General features: G+C 36.5%; 1 protein-coding gene across 4 annotated transcripts in view; it reads left to right on the forward strand.

Annotated features, from left to right (window-relative positions):
- Positions 1-22925, forward strand: part of Alas (5-aminolevulinate synthase) — a 440304-nt gene that overhangs the window by 81129 nt on the left and 336250 nt on the right. The window lies entirely within an intron of this gene.

Below are 22925 nucleotides of genomic sequence, written 5' to 3' on the forward strand. Positions count from 1 at the left end.
TACTCATTCCTTCAATGTGATTCTTGGACTGATCCATATCAGAATCGTTGACAGATTAAGCCTCATTTCTTCATCGATGGATTTGAGTCTCTGCTTCTTTGATGTTTTAATTTCAGTTAACATCGAGAAGCCCACTTCGCACATACAGTAACATATTAACTGCCATCTCGGAGATAGCCGTGTATTCACTGCTTATTGACAACCGAAATTTTTCCAGAGGCACTTCGAGAAGTTTTAATTGCAATGTTCTATCTGCTTTTAAATCTGCCAGTTCCTCTTGTACGTGTATATTATTAGGAAGATGTTTTGAATCCACAATGAACGAATCACAAACCCAGTCGAAATCTTGAACACTTTTTCAAAAATAATTGTAGAACTTTCGCTGCAAGATTACTAAATGTTCTTTAATTAAGTCTATCAACACTTTATTTCCGTCAGCAAGGGCCCTTACAATTAGGAACATCTCAAACGACTCATTTTCTATAATACGTATCCACAAATTCAGCTTATTCACAAATTCTTGAATCTTGTTCATATCAGTCAGAATATTTTCGTTCCTATCTTGCATTTTTCTGTTAAGCTCATTAAAACACACGGAAATATTGGAAAGATATGCCAACTTAGATACCCATTCATCATCTGCAAATACATCCGCGTACTCATGCCCCTCAATAGTAAAAAATTACAAGAACACCTTCTTTAAGTGGAAACATTAGTCCTAACACTTTACCTGGTGATAATCATCGCACTTCTGTATGTATCAGGAGTGTAGTGTGCTTTTATTCCATTTCCTGACACATAACGGAAAAAAGCCACGTAATTTGAGGCCGTGATTTGATGAAGTTCACGACTTTTACTACCTCGTCCATCACAATTTTCAGAGGAGATGGTAACAACAATGGCTTCACAATGACTGAGACAATGGTCGCTCGGTATGTTAGAATTTACTTTACGTACTTTAGCCACGAATCCTTTCACTCGGTCTGTCATAGAAGCGGCTTCGTCTGTACAAACACTAACGCAATCCTCCCATGTTAATTCATTCCGGACCAGATATTCATTAGATGTAGGCCTACGAACTATTTCTTCACTAGTTGCTTGCTTGAGCAGTTCTTTTCAAAAGAAGAAGAAGAAGAAGAAATTACTTGCAATTACATCCCTATCTAAGTACCGAATGTAAGAAATAAGTTGTGCGTGACTGCTAATATCGGTGGACACGTCGATCTGAAACAAGGACTTCTTACTGCTCTTTATTCTATCTTTCATAATGTCTTCTATGTCACTGGATATGTCACTAACTAGGCGGCTGATTGTGTCCCAGAGAGACGAATTTAAATTTAACTTATTTTCGTTAATTTTACTAATTCCTCACAGTAATAGGTCAAAGTTCACGTCACACCTTTCATCGTGTGGAGGCACACTAGTGTGCTGCGGCACATCGGTTGCGGAACACTGAGGTATAAGCTCCCTGTGACCCAGGCTTGAATAATTTCATGGGAAAAAGTTGTTCCCGGGCCGGGTATCGATCCCGGGACCCTTCACTTAGCGCACGAATGCTCTACAGACTGAGCTACCCCAGGAACTATACACGACATCGTCACAATTCTTCCCTTTATATACACACAACTCAAAATGGGCTGACAAGACGCCAGAAACCCAACTTTGAGTGCACACAATTTAAGTCACACAGAATTGTGTGCACTCAAAGTTGGGTTTCTGGCGTCTTGTCAGCCCATTTTGAGTTGTGTGTATATAAAGGGAAGAATTGTGACGATGTCGTGTATAGTTCCTGGGGTAGCTCAGTCTGTAGAGCATTCGTGCGCTAAGTGAAGGGTCCCGGGATCGATACCCGGCGCCGGAACAATTCTTTGGTCGGCGGGAAAAGTTACATGAGTAAATAAATTAATTTTTCAGGAGAGACTTTCTTTTTAATTTATTATTAATTGAATATAACTATATTAATGAAATTCATATATGTTGGTTAAAGTAAGACCCTTTTCAATTTAAAATACAAGACATTTTATTATTTAAAAAATTAGAAAAAATACTAGACTTATGTGATTAAGTACAACAGGAAAAACGACTTTTTTTACTTATGTGCCTTTTCCCGCCGACCAAAGAATTTCTCCCTTGAAATTATACGACATTTATAACTACAAATTATTGTTTTTATATTATTCGTTTATTAGTTTCTTGTCCTAAGGCCGTGGACGATTAGAGCACAAGTTTTGTTACCACCTGGCTGTACTACAAGTTTGTCGTTCTGGTTTATTGACATTGGGAAGTGCGCTACTACCTTTCACTCGGTAAAGATATAATACAACCTCACACAACTTTTACAGTTTTGGTACCAACTTCCTAACACTTGTGATAACAATTTTGAGGCGATAACTATTTTATGCGATGGGACAGAGGCACATTTGTATGAAGGGAATGCTATAGCTGCTACTAGAACAGAAACAGTGGGAGCAAAAAAAAAAAAAAAAGGAAGAGCTACCGAGCACCCGAATGAACCTCCAGAGCGTGTTGTGCATATAGTTTTGAACGACATCAATGATGAACTTTTATGTAGTTCAACAGAGAGCCATAAAAATGTGAAGAACTGTCAATAGGGCTTAGAATCAGCACACACCAGTTAACGTGCAGTCGCTGCAGGATTTGGTGTTGCAACATCTATACAGAGTTTTTTTTTTTTTTTCAAAACTAACGCATAATTTGTTTTATAATTAGATGGAAGATTTCTAATAAAAATACCTAGACACGTCGAATCTTATTTCTTAAAAGTATTTATTTTGTAAATGTGAATTTTTCTGTAGTCTTTATTGCATGCACTATGACGTCATCGAATAAATTTTTAAATTAGAACATACGATTATTTTCACATTTTCTGAAAGAGCGTCTTTGAAATTGTACATTCTGGAAAATCTCACTTATCTAATTGAAGTTGATGTCTCTCCATATATGAAAGAAATGTAATCAAAGTTAAATTAATTTTCACACAAAGACATGCATGAGGCATTTAATTTTACTAACAATGAACAATAAATAGTTAAATTCATTTAATTAATTGTTCAAAATATCCTCCACTGACAAGATGGCAATGACTAAGGCACAGTACAAATTCCTTTCGAACATTATCACACCTGGCAGTATTTCTCTACATTCCAATATTATTTTGGTCTTCAACTGGTTCATGTCACTAGATTGTGTAGCAAACACTTCAATTAACCCTATAAAAAAGCGGGGACAGATCAGGTGATCTTGCAGACCATTCGACATGTTCTCTTCTTCCAATTCATCTATTCGGAAACACTTCATTCAGGTATTCTCGAAAAGTGACTGTATAATGTGGAGGAGCACCATTCTGTTGAGACCAGATTGAGTCGTGTGGTATGTGTGGAACTTGAAGATTTGGATGTAAAACAGCAAGGGCTAATATAAGATCATCATGCAAAACTGCAAATACCGGTCACCGACAAGAGACTCGTCGAAAAAATAAGGGTCCAAACTCTGCCGCCTACAACTCCTGCCCAAACATTTATCTTCTGGAGATATTGTGTATGTGATTCTGTTATCCAGTTTGGATTCTTTTCCGACCAATGCCTGCAGTTTTGCCTGTTCATCTGTCCACTGAGGGAAAATGTAGCTTCATCACTAAAAATAACATTAATTTGTTACAAAGTTTGAATTTTGCTCACAGAAAGTAGTCATTGCCTCGTAGAACTGCAACCTTCTGCCAATGGCGTCTTCCATTAACTCTTGCACGAGTTGAACTTTATAAGGGTGGTACTTAGTACGATGCCATATGAGGTGTATAGTTCCAAAACCCGACATTTCCTTTCTAAGTGGTTTAGAGAAAAAGCCAAAAAACTATCTGTGCTATTTCCAGTGTTGAGATGTGCAGGAAATTTTTATAATAGTCTTTAATAGTAAAGCTGAGGATAAAATTACATGTTTGAACTAAAAGTATGTATTTTTGTAAGAGTTATTAGATTATTAAATATGAACATGTCGTGTTTTGGAACTAACTATTGCATATGTCGGATTTTGGAACTAACAATAAAATATATGTTGGATTTTGGAACTAACAATAAAATTTATGTCGGATTTTGGAAATTCTAATAACATTATTTCCCATAAATAATCCACATTTTATACTAAAAAGCTATTAATTTTATTGAATCCATGGAATGTAATAAATCAATATTCATTAAGTATGAGATCTCGCCCACCTCATTGAATATTACACGTCTACTATGAAGTAGCCAATGTCTATTATTACCATTTAATACGAGAAAAATTCGTACTGGCACCGGGAATCGAACGAGAGAGGTTCGGCCGGCGCCGTGGATCGTGTCCCGGCATAGCTCAGTTGGAAAGAGCGCTCAGCGCGCAGAGCTGAGAGGTCCTGGGTTCGATTCCCGGTGCCGGTACGAATTTTTCTCGTATTAAATGGTAAGAATGTAATAAACAATTGTCATTCATTTATATATATATATATCATCAGAATATTATATTTAACCTTCATTAAGTGTACATTTTAAATCCTGAAATTCTCTTCTCCCTGTGGTTCACAGATAGTCAATCTTCTTCATCCTCATCCTCGTTATAAATACGGTCTGTAATATTCTTGCAATATTCCAAAGTTTCCATGTCTCTCCAGTTACCTTAAACATTTCTTTAAGCAATTTGTTAACATTACTTAGTTCTTCCTTATAGATTATGGATGTGTTTTTGTGCAAGTGTGATTTTTACATCCAGAGCACGTTTTCCCCTTTTTAAAAATTCTTTGTACAAATTTACAATTCTTCTATAGTTTTGTTCATCCCTTGTCGCAACTCAATTTTTTATTCCCTTATCTAATTCTTTTACAGAATTTTAGTTTGAAATGCTAGCCATTTGGTGGCTTCAAAACAGTTTGTATATTCGTTTTCCACTCATAAACTTGTTTATGGTGTCATTGTTGACGATATTGCAGTAATCTTCGGATTTCATAATGTTCATCTTCTTTGCCTTCTTCTCAATTCCATAAAAAAATTCTATTCGTTGGTATGGAGGAAATGGAGTGACTCATTGTACCTAATTTTTCGATGAAGTCTTTCATAGCTTATCACTTTATTTCACATTTCTTGCTACATATATTCTCTTCTCTTCTTTTTTTTTTTACTGGCGGAAGTCCAATTTTTAAATGCCACTTAAATACAAGTCCCACCCAATTCTTTGACACTTGCAAGATTTTTAAGAAAGTTAGTCGGTAAACTGGCAGAACACGACCTGCTCCCATCCCCTGATCTCTCACTGTTCTGTTAACAAAATATGCTTTAGGATGATCAGCTGTTGTGTATTCAGTATAAATTTGTAAAAGTGGTTGATATCACGCTGAGTTAGGAAACTTCATTGGTTTATGGGAAAAGTTTTGAGTTCTGAGAGAGTAGCGACCAATAATCAATACAAAAAATTATCAAATTACAGGCAAGCATCGCACAATCACTGTAAAGACAAACATTACAGTTAGCATAAAACTTAACTTCCTATCCCTTTTCTATGTTTTGTCTAGTTCTTTGTATCACCGACTCTCCTTCTTCCACGCCCAGGCTCTGAAGGCGAAATCTGTATGTAAGATTCTATGAAAATTTTACTTCTATAAGAAGCTCACACAACACGTCAACACGTTGTAAAAATCTGCACAGCTCTGAAGTACCAATATAATGAAGCATATTTTTATTCAGCTAAAGTTCCATTGTCAATTTTCCCAGTAAGTTCCGTGCACTGAAGAATTATGATATTCTAAAAGAAATCACACACCTTCTTTATCTTGAGCAAAGATGTCGACTTCTGGAACGTTACTGGCCTTCATAGTTCACACAATGGCAGTGTAAATGTCGGACTTTGGAATAAACTGCATATGTCGAGTTTTGGAACAATACCTTAACAAAATAAGTCGGGTTTTGGAAAAAAACTCCATATTTTAAAGCTTGATTTATGTTAGAAATATCGAGTTTTTGAGGATGAAATAGTGTTTTTCCAATGTATTTCAACCCAAAGATATAAGAAATGATCGTAACTCATTTTTCATAAAAATGGCAGATGTCGACTTTTGGAACTATACACCTCATATTCTCCAAGCGGTTTTTTCGAAACACCAAATGTAGATTCTAAATCACTGAGATTAGAACGTGGATTCTCATTTATCTTTAGTAAAATGTCAAATTTCAACTCTTTGTCGGTGTATGGTCTACCAGATCTTCTTATGTGTCTGATATGTCCTTGGTGATTGAATTTAGGTCCTAGTCTACTCACAGCTGACTTAGAAATAGGCGTTCGATTTGAATAGATTCCATTAAAAAATGTGTACACTTCTGTCACCAAATCCAATCATCATTAAAATTCCAATTCTATTATTTTCTGTTAAAACAATATTTATTTTCAGTTCAATTAAACTGCTTTCCAAACACAATGATTAACAAATTTATCAACAATTAAAACGTGTCATAGCAACATACACATCTGTATAAAACAAATGAAAATGTAGAGGGATAAAAACGCGAACGCTCTTTTAGAAAATGTAAAAAAAAACATTATGTTCTAATTTTTTTATTTATTCCATGACATCATAGTTCATGCAACAAAGAAGATTCATTTTTACAAAATAAACTTTTAAGAAATTAGATTCGACGTGTTTTAACATTCTTCTTAAAACCTTCCACCTAGTTCTAAACACATTATGCGTTACTTTTGAAAAACTCGTACACATATACAGTGCGTTCGTAGCTCTGCCGGACCGTTCCGCGGGGTGAAGATTGGCGCGCCTGCCGCCAGAGTAGCTCTGTAGCTACCGCTGACGAGCCAGTCAGTCGAGTTTGATCTGTCGTGAGGGAAAGACGTCTCTGCACGTGTTGCGAGTAAAATTTTGTTGTCTCGTGGTGATGAAGTGTCTATTAATAATTGTTGCGTACACTTTACAACAACGTATTTTTCTTTATGATACGTATGTGAAATACTCTTGTGCAAAGAAGGTGTCCAAGAGAATTTGAACATCGGTTTGCAGGTGTTCGAATTTCTAGCAGGCCAACTATTCATGTCCATGTCAATAAAGTCAGACGTACAGGATCTTTTTTGAACAAGAAACGTGTTCAACAACGCCGTGTACTGACAGAAGAAAAGCTTGATGAAGTAGGGGCCCAGTCAGAGCACTCACCCCTCAAATCACTGCGACATTTAGCACAAGAGGTTAACATTTCCAAGACGTCAGCATTAGTGACAACGAAACTTCTGAAACTTAAGCCGTACAGGGTAACTGTAGTTCATGCTTTACAACCACAAGATCCTGTAAGTAGGATTAATTATTGTAATTGGTTTTAGCAGTCCGTTCATAATGGCGACGTGGACCCACTTTTAACGTTCTTCACTGATGAAACGTTGTTTCATCTTCACGCTCATGTTTCTACTCAGAACAATAGATACTGGGCTACCGAAAATCCCCATATTATTCTGCAACTAACAAGAAATGAACGATTGAGTGGCTGGTTTCAGCAGGATTCAGCTACATTGCACACCACTGCGAATTCTATGCATGAATTGCGAAGTGTGTTTGGTGACAGAATAATTAGTCGAGGATTGTGGCCACTTCGTTCCCATGACCTATTTCTATGCGATTTTTATTTATGGGGAACGTTAAAGAATAAAGTGTACGCATCAAATCCGCACACGTTACAAGAATTTAAGGACAACATCACGAGAGAAATACAGGCAATCAGTCAACATTAACTTTTACGAGTGAACCAGAATTGTTTTGGGAGATATAGGGAATGTGTTCGAGTTGAAGGTTATCACTTTCAACATCTGTTGTGATGCAGGTAAGCCTAATGTTAGTGGAGTAGTTAGTATTCCGTAACCATCACTTGCCGGTCGTTTACGTGTAAATCTGGCGGCAGGCGCGCCAATCTTCTTCACCCAGTCCAAGGCCGCCGCGGAACGGTCCGGTCGAGCTACGAGCGCACTGTACTACCAGAGGTGAGCGGTTCCTAATATTTTATTCGAGTGTGTGTAATCCTAAGAGAATTATGATCTTTGCTACAGCGAGAAACATTGAAATTCTTTGTAGAAGTAGGATTGTATTTACTGACGGGACGTTCAAATGTGTACCAAGAATATTCAAGCAATTGTTAGAGTTAATGAAAAATTGGAAGGATTTGTTTTCCCATTAGTGTTGGCATTGACAACACGAAAAACTGAAGATACGTATTTCAGAATATATGAAGAAATACTGTAAAATCTTTTCCTCCGAGAAACGCATTATAAATATTGAACCTTGAAATACTTTTAGTTATGACGGATTATAAAATGGCTATTATGAATGCAGTCCGGCGAACTTTCAATAATTGTGTCAGAGTGAAGGGGTGTCTTTTCCATTTGACACCATCTTTGTATCGAAATGTTATAGACCAAGGTTTGAGAGAAACCTATATAGACTGTGAGCATCCAGATGTGTGACACGCATAATGGAGGTTGTGACTCTACCATTTGTGCCTCTAGATGACGTGGAACAAACATTTCTCCAGTGCAGTTTTTCATTTAGCCGATTACTTTGTGTCGGCCTGGGTGGCGCAGTCGGTAGAGTGCTGTTCGTTTGTTCCCGAGGTTGTGGATTCGATCCCGGGCCAGGTCAATGGCATTTAAGTGTGCTTAAATGCGACAGGCTCATGTCAGTAGATTTACTGACATTTGAAAGCACTCCTGTGGGACAATATCCCGGCACACCGGCGACGCTGATATAACCTCGGCACTTGCGCGCATAGTTAAAGAAAACATAATTTACTATTTTTTTTACCGATTACTTTGATCACACTACCTACGAGTAAGAAGAGCTGTTGGGAGAAGACAAGCTATTCAACCTTTGTTTCCACTACTCACATGGAATGTTTATGTGTTAGTAAGAAATAGAGAAGAGCGAACCAACAATGTTGTGGAAAGCTTTTATTCTAAATTTCAACGTTTGTTAGCAGTCCGATAATCATCTGTGTGTCTTTTCATTGAAAATTTAAATATGAACAGCAAGAGAATGAAAACGTTATTGTTCAAGTTCGGGAGGCCACAGACAAGTCAAATCGCCGATCAACAGGAGGTTTTTTCCCTTAGTTGGTTATTTAACGACGCTGTATCAACTTATATCGTACACCACACCGTATGAAATGTTGAACTGCTGAGATAAGGTTCGCAGTTAGATCTGCCGGTCGTTCAAAATTGCCAAATCAATGCCTGTGACATTTCGCTGGATTGCAGCTGTTACCGGCCTCCCTGCATGTGGCGAATCACAAAGGTTCTCACGGTCATCTGAGAAGAATGCGTACCACCTGGAGATATTGCTACAGTGCATAGTCTTCCCCGTTCATCCACACGTGTCCCTGTGAATTTCACTCGGGTTATATCTTTTAACCCACAAAAATCGCACAACACTTCGCTGCACTTCACAAGTTGACGATAGTAACATGCGTGCCATCTTTGTTGCGTAGTTTACGCATATGGTTCTCTCTCTTGCGCTGCACATTCAAAACAAATTGAGTCTGTAGTGAAAACTTCAAACTATATCTCGGTGAAATGTCAACATTCTAGCCACAATACCAACTCAGAAAAAAAAATTATTGTGCGTTACTTTCCGATCCACCCTCGTTTTATACAAATGCAAGAATTGGGATTTGGCTTGACGGTGCCAATTCATGAAAGTGGCACACCAGATGTCCAGGATTGTCGGGAGAGAATATTTGTCGAATGCAGATAGCGAAAGTGCCAGGTAATTTTGGTGGTTTCATTTAAACAGAGTTACAATCTCAAAATAAGGGCTTCTAAATATTTTGCTGCCAAGAGCTCACAAAAGTCGTAAATGTGTTTATCTTTCATGTTCTGTTCTCTGTTGAATGTTTTTAATTTCATTAGCCCTAAGATGTTTTAGAGACTGTTGTCCGAACGATCTCTTATTTTTACATCAACAGTCCCTGCAAGTGTTCAAATTAATCAAAATAGGCCTATCTCTACATAACGTCATAAATGTGTTTGTTTCATATTTTATTCTTTGTTTCATGTGTTGTTCTTTATTGAGACTATTATATTTCAAAGATGTTTTTGTCATGAACAATACTATGAACTATTAAAACTGATGAAATATTCTACATCATTGAAATACATATGTAGGCTTGCATAAATAAGAGGTGATTAAATAGCTTAGTGTTTAAAAACACTATTGTGAATTTATATAAATATACAGTAGACCTAATATGAAATAACTATGTATTTCTTTCATTCACGAAATTGCCTTACCACTATCATGAAATTTGATACCCCCATAACTAAATTACCTACCAAACACGCACATCTTCAATCATATTTTCTATTAATAATTAAAATTAAAAAATAGAAAATACACCTCTCTGTTATATATTTTGTTACAATAATGTCATAGAAATAGAAAAATATAGTATAATTCCCAAAATTGGGAAAAACTAGCCATAATATTAAAAATATCACGAAAATACTTTTCCTTACCCTATATTATACAGATGTATTAATGTATTCATTGGCATAATTATCTGAAGATTACTCAGTCGAGTCGGAAACGTTAAATATTTTTAAACAACAAATGTGTACAAATAACTTCTAGTTAATTGTTCCAAATAGATAAGCATAGATGCACCTTGTGTTTAACTCAACTGAATAATTATAGATTAGAATACGAACGATATTAATTGTTGAGGATTGAATGTAAATGTTGTGAGTATAGTGAGTGTGTATCAGAGAAAATGGACTGATCAGTAGCACAGAGATAGTGTCAGATGTTACCAACACTGTAAAATGTAGAGAGAGTGAAGAAATAAGGATGACTAACTGTACTGTGTAGTCACTCACGCTTTTCATTTGGGTGAAACAATATAAATCCTCACGAACATGCCACAGGAATCACCGACTTAACGTTTTTCATCAGATTGTTTTCGCTTTAAAATTTTATGTTACGGAAAGTTTTGAAATAGTAATTGTTGGTATGAACGAGATGTCAAAAGCTGTATTGTCTAGATATGTGAATAAAGTATCAGACGTACTATTAACATTACGACCACAATACATGCATTGTTTTTATAATAGGCCTATAGCTAAATTTCCTATGGTCATTCAAATGATAGGTTGTGTACATGTTCCAATCGTATCTTCTGGCAGTAATATCACCGCAAGATTCTGCAATAGAAGATCACATTTTTTCATTCAATATTAAAAAAAGTCATATGCAAAGCTCTGAATAGAGAAATTTTGGCTAAACTAGCGCTGAGGTAGTTTCATTCGTACTCATCTTATACATCTTGCACATACGAATCTGTGACAGGTTAGGTTTGGTTAGTTTAGGTTTTTGTTATGCCTTGCATATACGATCAACTCCATCTCCACAAAAAATGCCTTATAACTTCAACGATTTTCACTTCTGAATTCACCAGAAACTATCTCAGCGCTAGTTTCGTCGCAAGGGTCAGTACACGTTAGCACGACATTCCAAAAGATGTAAGAGGAGGATGCCTTTTCGAATGTTCCCATTTCAAAGAGGGTGCAAATAGGTTTACTTTTTGGAGACAATGGATACCCCTTAAATTCCAATTTAATGACACCCCTCCTGAATCCTGCCACACAGGCAGGGCAAAATAGTTACAGGATACACAAATCTGGATGAAATACAGTGGCGGACGGTGGATTTGAAAGTTGAGGAGGCCAAGACGTAACTGATGAGAATATAAAAATATAGGGCCTGTGACGTAGGGCCTACCTCATTACCAAGCGCAGAATATAGGTTTTAAGAAACTAAAATTCGATTTTTAAATCTATGTTTTAGGATTTCTTTAGAATTTTAAATCTTATGTTTAGGAATGTATATAATTTTACGGGGGAAAAAATAAAAATAAACAACATACTGTTAATATATTGCAACGGCTTGGTAAAGATTGCCTCTCTTTAGGACATTTTAAGTCCTAATCTACGAATTAGGTCTTTTTAGGTCATATTAAATTTAAGAATGTTACTCGTTGCTACATAAAACTAATAAGAAAAGCAATATTTCGAGAGTAACGAGATAGCAACAAAATTGATTTGAACCTAAGAATCTGTGGCTTGCTCATTACTATTACTGCAAACATCAATATCGTAACGCAAAAGACAAAAAAGACAGGGACACTAGCAAACAAGGAAAAATCTACCGACATAAAAGAAAACTTTTATACAGGGAGAGAGGACTAACAACACGTGACTCAATTTTCTAAAGCCAAGAAGAGAGAGAGAGAGAGAGAGAGAGAGAGAGAGAGAGCTTCCCAATACAGCCGAAAGCAGCCGTGACTGTAAGCAGTACAGTTATGAGCGGTGTGTAGGACGTCTCCACATTCGGCTCCCCTCGCGCTTTCTAATTAAGTTTAAACACTCCGTTAAGCAGCTTTCTTATTGGTTGAACTCCTGTTGTCATGGTTACCGGGGACCAGAATGATGTAGCTGTCTCCTCTCTCCCGCTTTCGCATAGACACTGCAGGCTGCTAGATGTCGACTATACAGGTTACAGCGCTATCTGTTACTTTTGGTATGAATTATTTGTACTATCTATAGTATAACGAGCGGGCATCACCAACTGGATGTGATCGACTTTACGAAACTTACATCTCAGTCGTAGTGAATAGTAAAATTAATGTAAAAGAAAAAATGTTCGTCATTTGCTATAACATGTCTGTGATCTTAATTCAGCTGGAATTAATACTGTCATATTGTATTATGGTAAAATGTTAGGAGAGGCACGGCCTCCCATGCCTCCCCTGAAAATCCGCCGCTGATGAAATATAGTGGAGAAGTAGTATGCAATTTATGAAAGAGGCGAGTTCCCGTCCTAAAGTTAGGCCTAAGAACAATTGTTGAGAGTGATATTTGTATAATTGAGGCATCAGTTCTGAAACTGTCCACCTTATCGTCCGCAAAATTCTTTTCAGATTTTATTTCGAAGTTACCATTTAACTACTTTACATTTGGAAAACTATTTAATTCTTTTTCATTTGTCACCAAAATTTCTTCTTTTTTAACGTTATTCCATCTGTCTTTTTTATTTTAATTACGGTATGACAGCATCCTGTATTTAGGAAGAATAACAAGAACTAAAAACATTTAGATGTTTTAAAAATTACAGAATTTAACCGTATGCCTTTCATTGTTTCCTGTTGCCAAACAAAACAAACTCGGCCGTGATGATATGTAACCAATGAAATTCGCGATTTCGAAGCCGTGGTCGTATGAGAAATGAGTAGGCCTAGGTCATTTTGGAAAATGAACATGTCCACTACCAACAAAAATTGAGTAAGAGACAGTTTCAAAATCTTCAATATGGTCTACATAACATACCAGAATGTTGGTTTATTAAACTGGACATGTCCTGTACTAATTCAGTGATGAAGTTTGTGCTCCTGTGCAGATCTGAACATGTCCAAAAGACGGGCTGTTCCATAACTTAACGTGTCCATGAATTTTAGAGTAAAATCGTTTTAGGGACATAAATTATCAGTTAAAATGCTTGTAAGCTTGTTTCGTTTTAATGAGCACTCTTCCATATTAATCCTTACAACAATGCTGGAAATAAAATTGTAATAGTAAAGCAAGAAAGAAGATCCATTATTAACGTTACTAGCATGATATATGGATCCTGAAGCTGAAGTGTCTCTGAGTGAAAATAAAATCAAACCAGCGAAGACTGGGAGAGGCAGGAAAAGATTAAGGGATATCGAAAAGTTGAAAAGAGGTAAGGAGAAGTATGGAAAGTAATGCATTTCATTTATATTACAGTGAATCTGCAAGCTTGAGATCTAAATACTTTTATGTTGATTTTTACGAGGACAGAGAAAATTACATCACTATAATATTTAATTATTTTAAAAATATTATTTCGTCACTTAGGCATTCTTTTGTGCTATGTTTTATGTGGACGATAAATAAGGTATCATAAAAGTAAAAATATATATATTAAGTAATTTTCAATAAATATTCTTTCATTTTTTATTCAGGCACTCTTCAATGTCACTACCCAAGATTTTGTACTAAAATGTTAAATATAATGTTAGTTGCAGAAGTATAGTGTACAATTGTTGTCCAAATATCATTAAATAATTGTAAAAATGCTATTTTTAAAAACGAAGATTACAAACATTTGAACAGTTGACAACTTCCTATTCTAGTAAGTGCTCTTTTAAAAAAAAAACAAGCTTCATAACATAATTTTTTGAACTGACAACTTCCTGTTTTAGTATTATTATAACTACAAAAGCAGATAAAATATAATGAAGTTATAATAACACTCACAGAAGTACGTTATTTTAAATCAAGATGTAGGCTATAATAACTAACCATTTCTGTTCCAAAATTAACATGACCTGTAATGTTTCCAGCAAAACGTAACATGTGCACTAGTCGTTTACAAAACTTGACATGTCCAACACAAATTATTTTTTAAAAATTCAGTGAAGTGCAGGACTTCTAATTCCTAGTCATTTTCACTTAGAATTTTAAATTATATATTACAGAATATTTTCTATAAATTATTACAACTAAACACCCTCCTATAGATTTTTGTTAATAACTCAATTCTTAGTTTAGTGGACATGTTCAGTTTTGCAAATGACCTACTCCAATGTAACATGGAAGGTATAAGTAAGAAATCCCCACGTTAGTAAACGCATGTTAATTTTAAAGGAACGATGCTTGGTGAAACAGTCAACTTTTAAAGATCTAGTTAAAATTAAACGACCCGTTTTTTGACAAGTCATTTGTGCTGATTTAAAGAAACTTGGTGAAACCGGCCATATTCTGTCATAGCTCACTATTTCGTCGTTATTGAGGAGTTGAAATGACACTGTCGGAAGTTATTTTACTTCATTGTTGGACACACTCTTTTAACACTTGTATAATCTCTGATTAACTATATTATACTATTATAACATGGTGTTAAAAGTATTTAAAATGCAAATATTCTAGAAGCCCTAACAATGCGATTAATTTGCCACGATTTCGGATTAGGGATGCAGCTAACCGCAACTGACCTAACTTATATCCAGATATAAAAATCAATATTTTATCTGTATACGCAAAAATCTTAACTTCGAATTGTGGCCTTAATATAAGAAAGCTATTAAAACGCAATTGTAGGAAGGTCTTTCATAAATAAGTAAAAATTAATTTAAACTCACAAAACTTTTCTGCATCTTCTCCCGATTGTGCAGCAATGTTTGGTTTGTAAATAATTGCAATTTCATGTATGTTATGACTGTAATAAAAATTTGTAATTGGAATCAATCATTAACGGAAGCACATGGAAAACCAAAACTTTAATGAAATACGATTAAGGACCTTAAAGGGCTAAAGGTTAAAAACTGGACATCAGCAATCCAGATAGGAAGGAATAGAGAAAAAAAATTGTTGATAAGGCCAGAACTGTTCTAAAAGTTGTAATTCTTGAAGATGAAGAATACTGCAAGTATAAACTATAGATCAAGAACCATTTTCACAATAGACGGTTTATGAATGTGAGGAAGGTTAATATTCCATTATTGTACTTCTAAGTATTTATATATGAGAGAAAACGGAGAAAAATTTCCCATAATTAGCTGTTGAACGAAGTTGTAATTGTACATGGGAATAAAGGAGATGTTTCGTAAGGGATTTTCAAGAACGTTGTTGTGTCCAATTAGCTCTCAATGTCGTGTATAATCAACAGGTTTGTGTTCGTGAAGGAATATGTCTCTAATTTTCACATTCGAGATACATAATTCCTCGCTAAACGATAATAGTGCATGTCCACGTGCTGGCACGCAAGACGGATTTTCTCTGAAATATACCAATTTTAACTCCTGTATAAGTTCAATTGTTTTCGCTTTCATGGTGAATGTGTTCAAAATTACACATTTAGGTATTCGGTGAAAGTGTTCATAAGTATACATTTGGGTATTCTGCCGTGTCCTGGAAATTTAAATTTCCAAAATTTTGAAACTACATACAGGTTTTCAAATCATACATATTTTGCCCTGTATGTAGATGGAAATGTTTTACCCTCATGGATCACTTAACGTAGTTTATTATGGCGAAGACATCGCAAATAACGAGGGATTAGATAGACGCAATCGTTAGCTATTACCCAGTGTCTAATTCAGCCTTTGTCCGAAGACAATGAGAGAATCATGAGATACTGAAAAGATCACATACATTTTAATCGGTCATTTGTAAAGCCACATCAGTCCACATTTTTACGAAAATGAGTTACTGGTACTATAGCAAGCACTACGGGTAGACTCATCATTTCCAGTTGAAACAACATGAGCCCGATCATTACTAAGCAGTCTATAAAACCACATCAATCCAGGACTCATATGGACTCATATGGTTTTAACGAATAACGCGAGGATGCACCCGTGATGCATTTGCTACCATGCACTTCTTTGTCAAGATATTGGACAGTGAGTGTAGTTCCAAGAGTTCTGTAGAAGAAAAAGTACGCAAAAAGGTGCCATTATCAGAGATTTGTATAAAGGAGAGGATAAAGCATTGCAAAGAAAAGGATCTCTCACAGAAGGAGTAATATAGTTGCAAGGAAGCAAGAAGATCCATGCATGCAAGTAAAATACGATTATTTAATTTATGTTATTGGTATGAAGTTTTGATGGGAATATGTTACATTGTCACAAGATCTCGTTGTTACTTCTGTTAACAAGAAGAATTTATTTGAAATTACTGTATGTAGGGTTATGGTTAGAAACATGGCACAGATAAAAATATTGTGATTTTTGTTGCTTTCATGTGCAAAGACCAGTGTTCTATGAAAATACCAGTACGAGATAGAATAGACATTTTTAACAAAACTGCATCATTTGAAAGCAAAAATGAGCAAGTTTTGTATCTTCAAGAATTGTAGAAGTGCATGATGAAAAGAGGAAACGTCCTAGAAAGGAGATCCCAAAGCAAAAAACAGTGTCTTTTTTTGGAGGGATAATATGCAATTTATATTATTTACTTATTGTTAACTAAAGATATGCGTGTACTCATACATTACCATTAAACTTATGACACACTGCTTTGAAAATTAATTACTCAGAAATAACCTTTTCAAATCGGCTATAATATTTTGTACTTAATTTCTGAATGAAATGAACCATTTTGAATCTTAAGTAAAAGTAACAATATCAATTGATTGAAAACTGTATAATAATGTATTTCACACTACAACAAACAATACACTACATATTGTAACAGGATACTGGAGTTGTTCTTATTGGTACTTGTTAAAACAACATGAGTCCAAGAATTAAAAAAAATATATATTTTAAGATGGTATGAAATGAGATAATTAAGATACAATGCTTTTGAAATCAGACATACTAATGTATGGTCATCCTGTAAAAATTTCACAGAGCTAATATAAAACCCATTAACTATAGAGTAGTTTTTTCTATTTATCTTGAAACTTATTTTCTGTGACACATGTGGTTTTACAAATGACCGATTCATTTGGGACACGACCGAACATATGGAATTGTAGGTACTGCAAACAGTAATACAGAAAGCTCAGAACCTTACAATCCCACTAAATCTGCCAGCACGTTCGATGTGCTATTTTGAGTTAGGTGTCATAAATAGCATTAATGTAGCTCTTCCTAGCACCTACACTACAGCATCCTTCTTCCACTTGGGTCCGTCGATCTATCGACGTGTTCAAGCGAGTTCTGGATGCGACCTACAATGCTGCAAATTATTTCCATGTAAAAATCGAGATACACATGCTTCTGGCACTGGCGTACATCCCTCCGTAAGACGTTAAACGATACTTTAGGGAGCTTCACAGCGTCGTGGATGATGACGTGCTTTCAGTATTGGATTACTTCGACGTCAATTATATCAACGGTAGAAGAGCCCGAGGTAGAAGACCCCTCCATTTTACCCTATAGAACTTTGGAACCACTATGATGTCACTCTGCATAATGAACACCGGACCAATAACCTCAATGAGGGTTTCCACAACAGAATTCAGGTCGTTGTAGGAAAGAAAAACCCGAGCTTCTACTCAGCAATACAGGAATTACAAAAGGAGCAAGGGGATACCGAGACGATGCTGCGAGAGTTTAAAATGGTCCGGACCGTACGAAGTCAACCTAAAAAAATGGATTCAGCTTCAGAACAGAATTCGCAGTATCGTCCGTGAATGTGACACATACAATAATGGAGTACTTCAGAACATTGGAACATCAATTTTCACTTTAAAAATTTTCTTTGTAAATGATATATGAATAATAAATAACATGTAATAGTTCGGAAATATCAACTTTCAGAAATATGATTAGTAAACTTTCGGAAAAAAAATCGGAAACTTGGCGCAGCCGGAAATAAGGTTTTCGGAAATAAGATCACTCGAAAATGACACCATTCGAAAATGAAGGTCTTCGGAATAAAGGTTTCGGAAATACGACCGGGAATCGAATCATAGCGATCATCTAGATTAAAGGATTGGGAATTTCGGTTCACTTCATCCTCACTGTTGTGAGGATTGTAAGCCTACACTAGCTGTTATTCTGAAGCAATATTCCTTGGCAATGATGTAAGCGTGGTTTAGAGGAACGCGCCAAGGCACGAAGTTGCATTCTGTTCTTACAAGCTGAGAGGGAAATTTAAACCCTCTTGTTGGCATTGAAAAGGAGGGTCTCCTATGTTTCACCATTGATAATGACAAAGACGAATATAAAGAATTCTCTGAATCTGTAGTGGACAAAGACGAAAATGGAGTAGTTGCAGAATCTGAAACGTTTCACATACCACGTATCTACCAACTAAATCTCTAAAACCATATGTGAAACGGCTCACAGCATTTTGGTTACGTCTACTGGATCAAATTTAAAAGTTAATCGTGGATTTGACCAAGATGGCGCAATGCAAGCAAACAAATAAAGCAAGGCTGGATATAAACAGTATGTAATGAAATATAATAAATAAAATAATATAGATTCCTACAATTGTAATTAAATAAAATAACACAACAGTAGTACTCTTGATAATGATTAAACAATGTAAAAATATAAAAGAAACTAACAATAATAATACGACAGCCGATACGCACAGAACCTCTCTGAATTTACGTTTGACTGTGCCCAGTAAAATATACAAGTCTAAGTCGGATCGTAGCAAAGAAAAATAACCACAGTATCTATATAGTATTACAATCTTTCCAAATATGAGGTAAATCGACGAGAGGAGGAGGTTTTCTAATAATTTAGTGACTACAAGAGTCCATACTTTACCACCAGACGAATCTCAATACAACCCAAATGTCTACCTGTAATCTGGGACCTTCCAAAACTGTAACTTGTTCCTGAAGATATGTCTGCCCCGGTAACGAAATTCCAACCTGTCTCAACGGCAGTGAACTCTCAAGGTTCTTGTCTATACCCCCGCGTTTCTTATTGTCTATACTCCACGGGAGCTAATTTCCGAGTGTCAGTGTCCAAGAATTTACGTAAGCAAGAATTCTACCTCCCCTATCCTCGTCTACCCATGATTCTTTGCTGCTGTGACATGTGGAAATATCAGGAATTCCAAGTGAAAAATGGCTCTCACAGAAAGGGTGCAACTCCACCGATTGAGCCAGCTCAAATCTGTGGTGGATAGATACGAAAATGGGCCAGTTTCTAAATCTGTAGTTGGGAAAATTGAAGCTGAGGCAGCTTTTGAATCCGTGATCAGCAAAGACGCAGATGGAACAGTTTCTGAATCTGTAATGGGAAAACACGAAGATAGACAAGTTTCTGAATCTATTGTGAACAAAAATAGGTGGGACAGTTTGAATTTGTGATGGTTAAAGGCGAAGACGTGGCTGTTTCTGAATCTACAGAGACAAAGACTGTCTCTGATTCTATGGTGAGCAAAGTCGAAAATGAGCAATTTTATAAATCTCTGGTGGACAAATGCAAAGCTGAGGCAGTTTTTCAATCTGTGGTGGACAAATATGAAGATGGAGAAGTTTCTCAATCTGTGATGGACAAGGTCGAAGATAGGGCAGTTTCTTAATCTATGTTGGATAAAGATGAAGATATAGCAGTTTCTCTGTCTGTAGTGAACAAACTCGGAAATGGGTCAGTTTCTCAATCTGTGATGGACAGAGTCGAACATAGGGCGTCTCTCAATTTGTAGTGATAAAATATGAACATGAAGTTTCTAAATCTGTGGTAGACAACAACGTAGACGAACAGTTTTTTCCTCACTATCATTCTTAGTGGCGGCCGGGTAGCTCAGTTGGTAGAGCAGCTGGCTACGGACTGGAAGGTCCGGGGTTCGATCCCAGGTGGTGACAGGAATTTTTCTCGTTGCCAAACGTTCAGAACGGCCCCGAGGTTCACTCAGCCTCCTATAAAAAATTGAGTACCGGGTCTTTCCCGGGGGTAAAAGGCGGTCAGAGCGTGGTGCCGACCACACCACCTCATTCTAGTGCTGAGGTCATGGAAAGCATGGGGCTCTACCTCCATGCCCCCCAAGTGCCTTCATGGCATGTTACGGGGATACCTTTACCTTTTACCTTTTTATCATTCTTAGTAACGATGTAAAAGACGGGAAATAATTCCATTTTGTCACCGTTTGGTGATACCAATTAAGTAAAATTTCTACGGCATAGATTAGGAGGCCACTAATTGTAAGTATGCCTACTGTAATCACTAGGACTAAGAATTGTATGTCGTTTCATTGCACTTTATGCGCCTCTAACTTTAGTTACCGGTATTTAATTGCGTTGGGGTGGGGGATTTCAGTGTATTTCGTTCAGCAGTGAACTTCAGTTGATCGGTTACATTACGGCCGAATACTGCTGTTCGTAACAGGCAACATTCAACATTAAAGAAGAATAATAGCAAGATACCGAGGACAAAATTTGTGACAATTTCAAATTAGGAAATTTGTAATAATGGTACAGATTTTGTGATAAATAATGCTTGTGTAAGGTATTTCAAACATTCCTTCATTGTTTCTGCAGAAGTGGAACGAAGTTTGTCTAGATATGAGGCTGTGTTTCCTAGCAACAAGTAATCATTCTCCTTTGAATATTTGAAAATTGGTTTGTTATTCACTGCAGCAATATATAAAATGAAACATTATGTAAAACAAAAGCGTAACACACTATCATACAGGGTGCGTCAAAAACATCTGACGGTTTTTGCAGTGCAATAGAAATCATAACTGCTGAATGTCGCTGCTGTAGTGGGTGTCCTTGTGTTTTGTACGTTTTGTAGTTCAGTTGAGGTGGAACGTTGGTCTACTGAACACCGCATTGCTGCGGTAGAGTTGTTTATCAAAAGAGAGTCCATTACTGCTACGCAGCGTGGGTTTCGACTGCAGTCTGATACACGTCGTGCACTTTGTCGCAATACTTTGCTATTGTGGGTACGTTAATCATGTCCGATGAAACACGCTTCCACCTCTGTGAATATGCAAAAGCAGAATTACCGATAGTGGGCTCCCAATAATCCTCAGAAACTGCGTGAACGCCCGTTACACAATGAAAAGACGACAGTCTGATGCGGAATTTGTTCGGATGGCATCATTGGGCCTTATTTCTTCGAGGATGAGGAAGGAGCAACAGTTACTAAACTCCGAGCGTTACATAAACATTGTGGAAAAGTTTCTTCCTAATTTCGTCTGTGGTCATCTTGAGTGGTGGTTCCAGCAAAATGGAGCAACAGCTCACACAGCTAGGAGCTCCATCGCCATTCTTAGAAGATTGTCATGCAAACGAAGAGCGACAGCATGTCGCCGAGTTGACCGCCTACGACGCACTGCTTCACGAACCCATTCCATATTTGCAGACGTACGAGCCGAACGAGGACGTCTTAGTGGCTCGGTACCCTTTATTGACCTGTCTGTACGCCATTTTGCTACCCACAATACCAAAGTATCTCGACTAGGTGCATGACGTGTATCAATCTGCAGTCGAAACTCACGCTGCGTAGCAGTAACGGACTCTGTTTTGATAAGCAACTTTACCGCAGCAATGCGGCGTTCAGTAGACCAACGTTCCATCTGAACTGAATTCCAAAATGTACACAACACAAGAACACCCACTACAGCAGCGACATTCAGTGGGTATGATTTGTATTTGATTACAAAAACCGTCAGGTGTTTTTGACGCACCCTGTATTAACATAGTGAAATAATAAAGCTGATACGTCTTGTCAGCGTTATATTAGATGTATTTTCTACAGACAGAAAATAACATATAGGCTAGTCAATGATATTGTGACGAAATTGAGTAGTTGGAACACGAAATAGGAAAAAATGTAGCAAACAAAATGAAAAAAAAAAAATACTCGATACACATTATGGATATCTAGCTGTACTGTATGCAAAATTTGTGAGAATTTCAAATGAGGAAATTTTTAATAATGATACAGATTTTGAGCAAGATAATGCTTGTGTAAAATATTTCAAGTATGTCACCATTGCTTCTGCAGAGGTGGAAAGAAGTTTTTCTAGATGAAAAGCTGTGTTTTCTAGCAACATGTAATCATTCTCCTTTCAAAATTTGAAAATGAGGTTTGTTATTCACTGCATAATAAGTGAAATGAAATATTAGGTGAAGCAAAAACGTAATACACCATTATATTAACATAGTGAATTAAAAAAGGCTGATACTTGTCAATGTTATATTAGGTTTATTTTCTACAGACAGAAAATAAAACGTCAAAATAGTGCAATTTTTCTTTAACAAGAAAATAATGACTTTAAATTTTATCTTTAGCAGACAGTTGTGTTTCGAAGTCAAAGGAGTGGCTTTCATCCACCCAAATGCTGAGGACTAACTTACCGTGATGATAAGCACGAGTTCAAACGAACGAAAGACACTGCGTTAA

The sequence above is a fragment of the Periplaneta americana genome, chromosome 10 (assembly GCF_040183065.1).
Source record: "Periplaneta americana isolate PAMFEO1 chromosome 10, P.americana_PAMFEO1_priV1, whole genome shotgun sequence".
NCBI classification, from domain to species: domain Eukaryota; kingdom Metazoa; phylum Arthropoda; class Insecta; order Blattodea; family Blattidae; genus Periplaneta; species Periplaneta americana.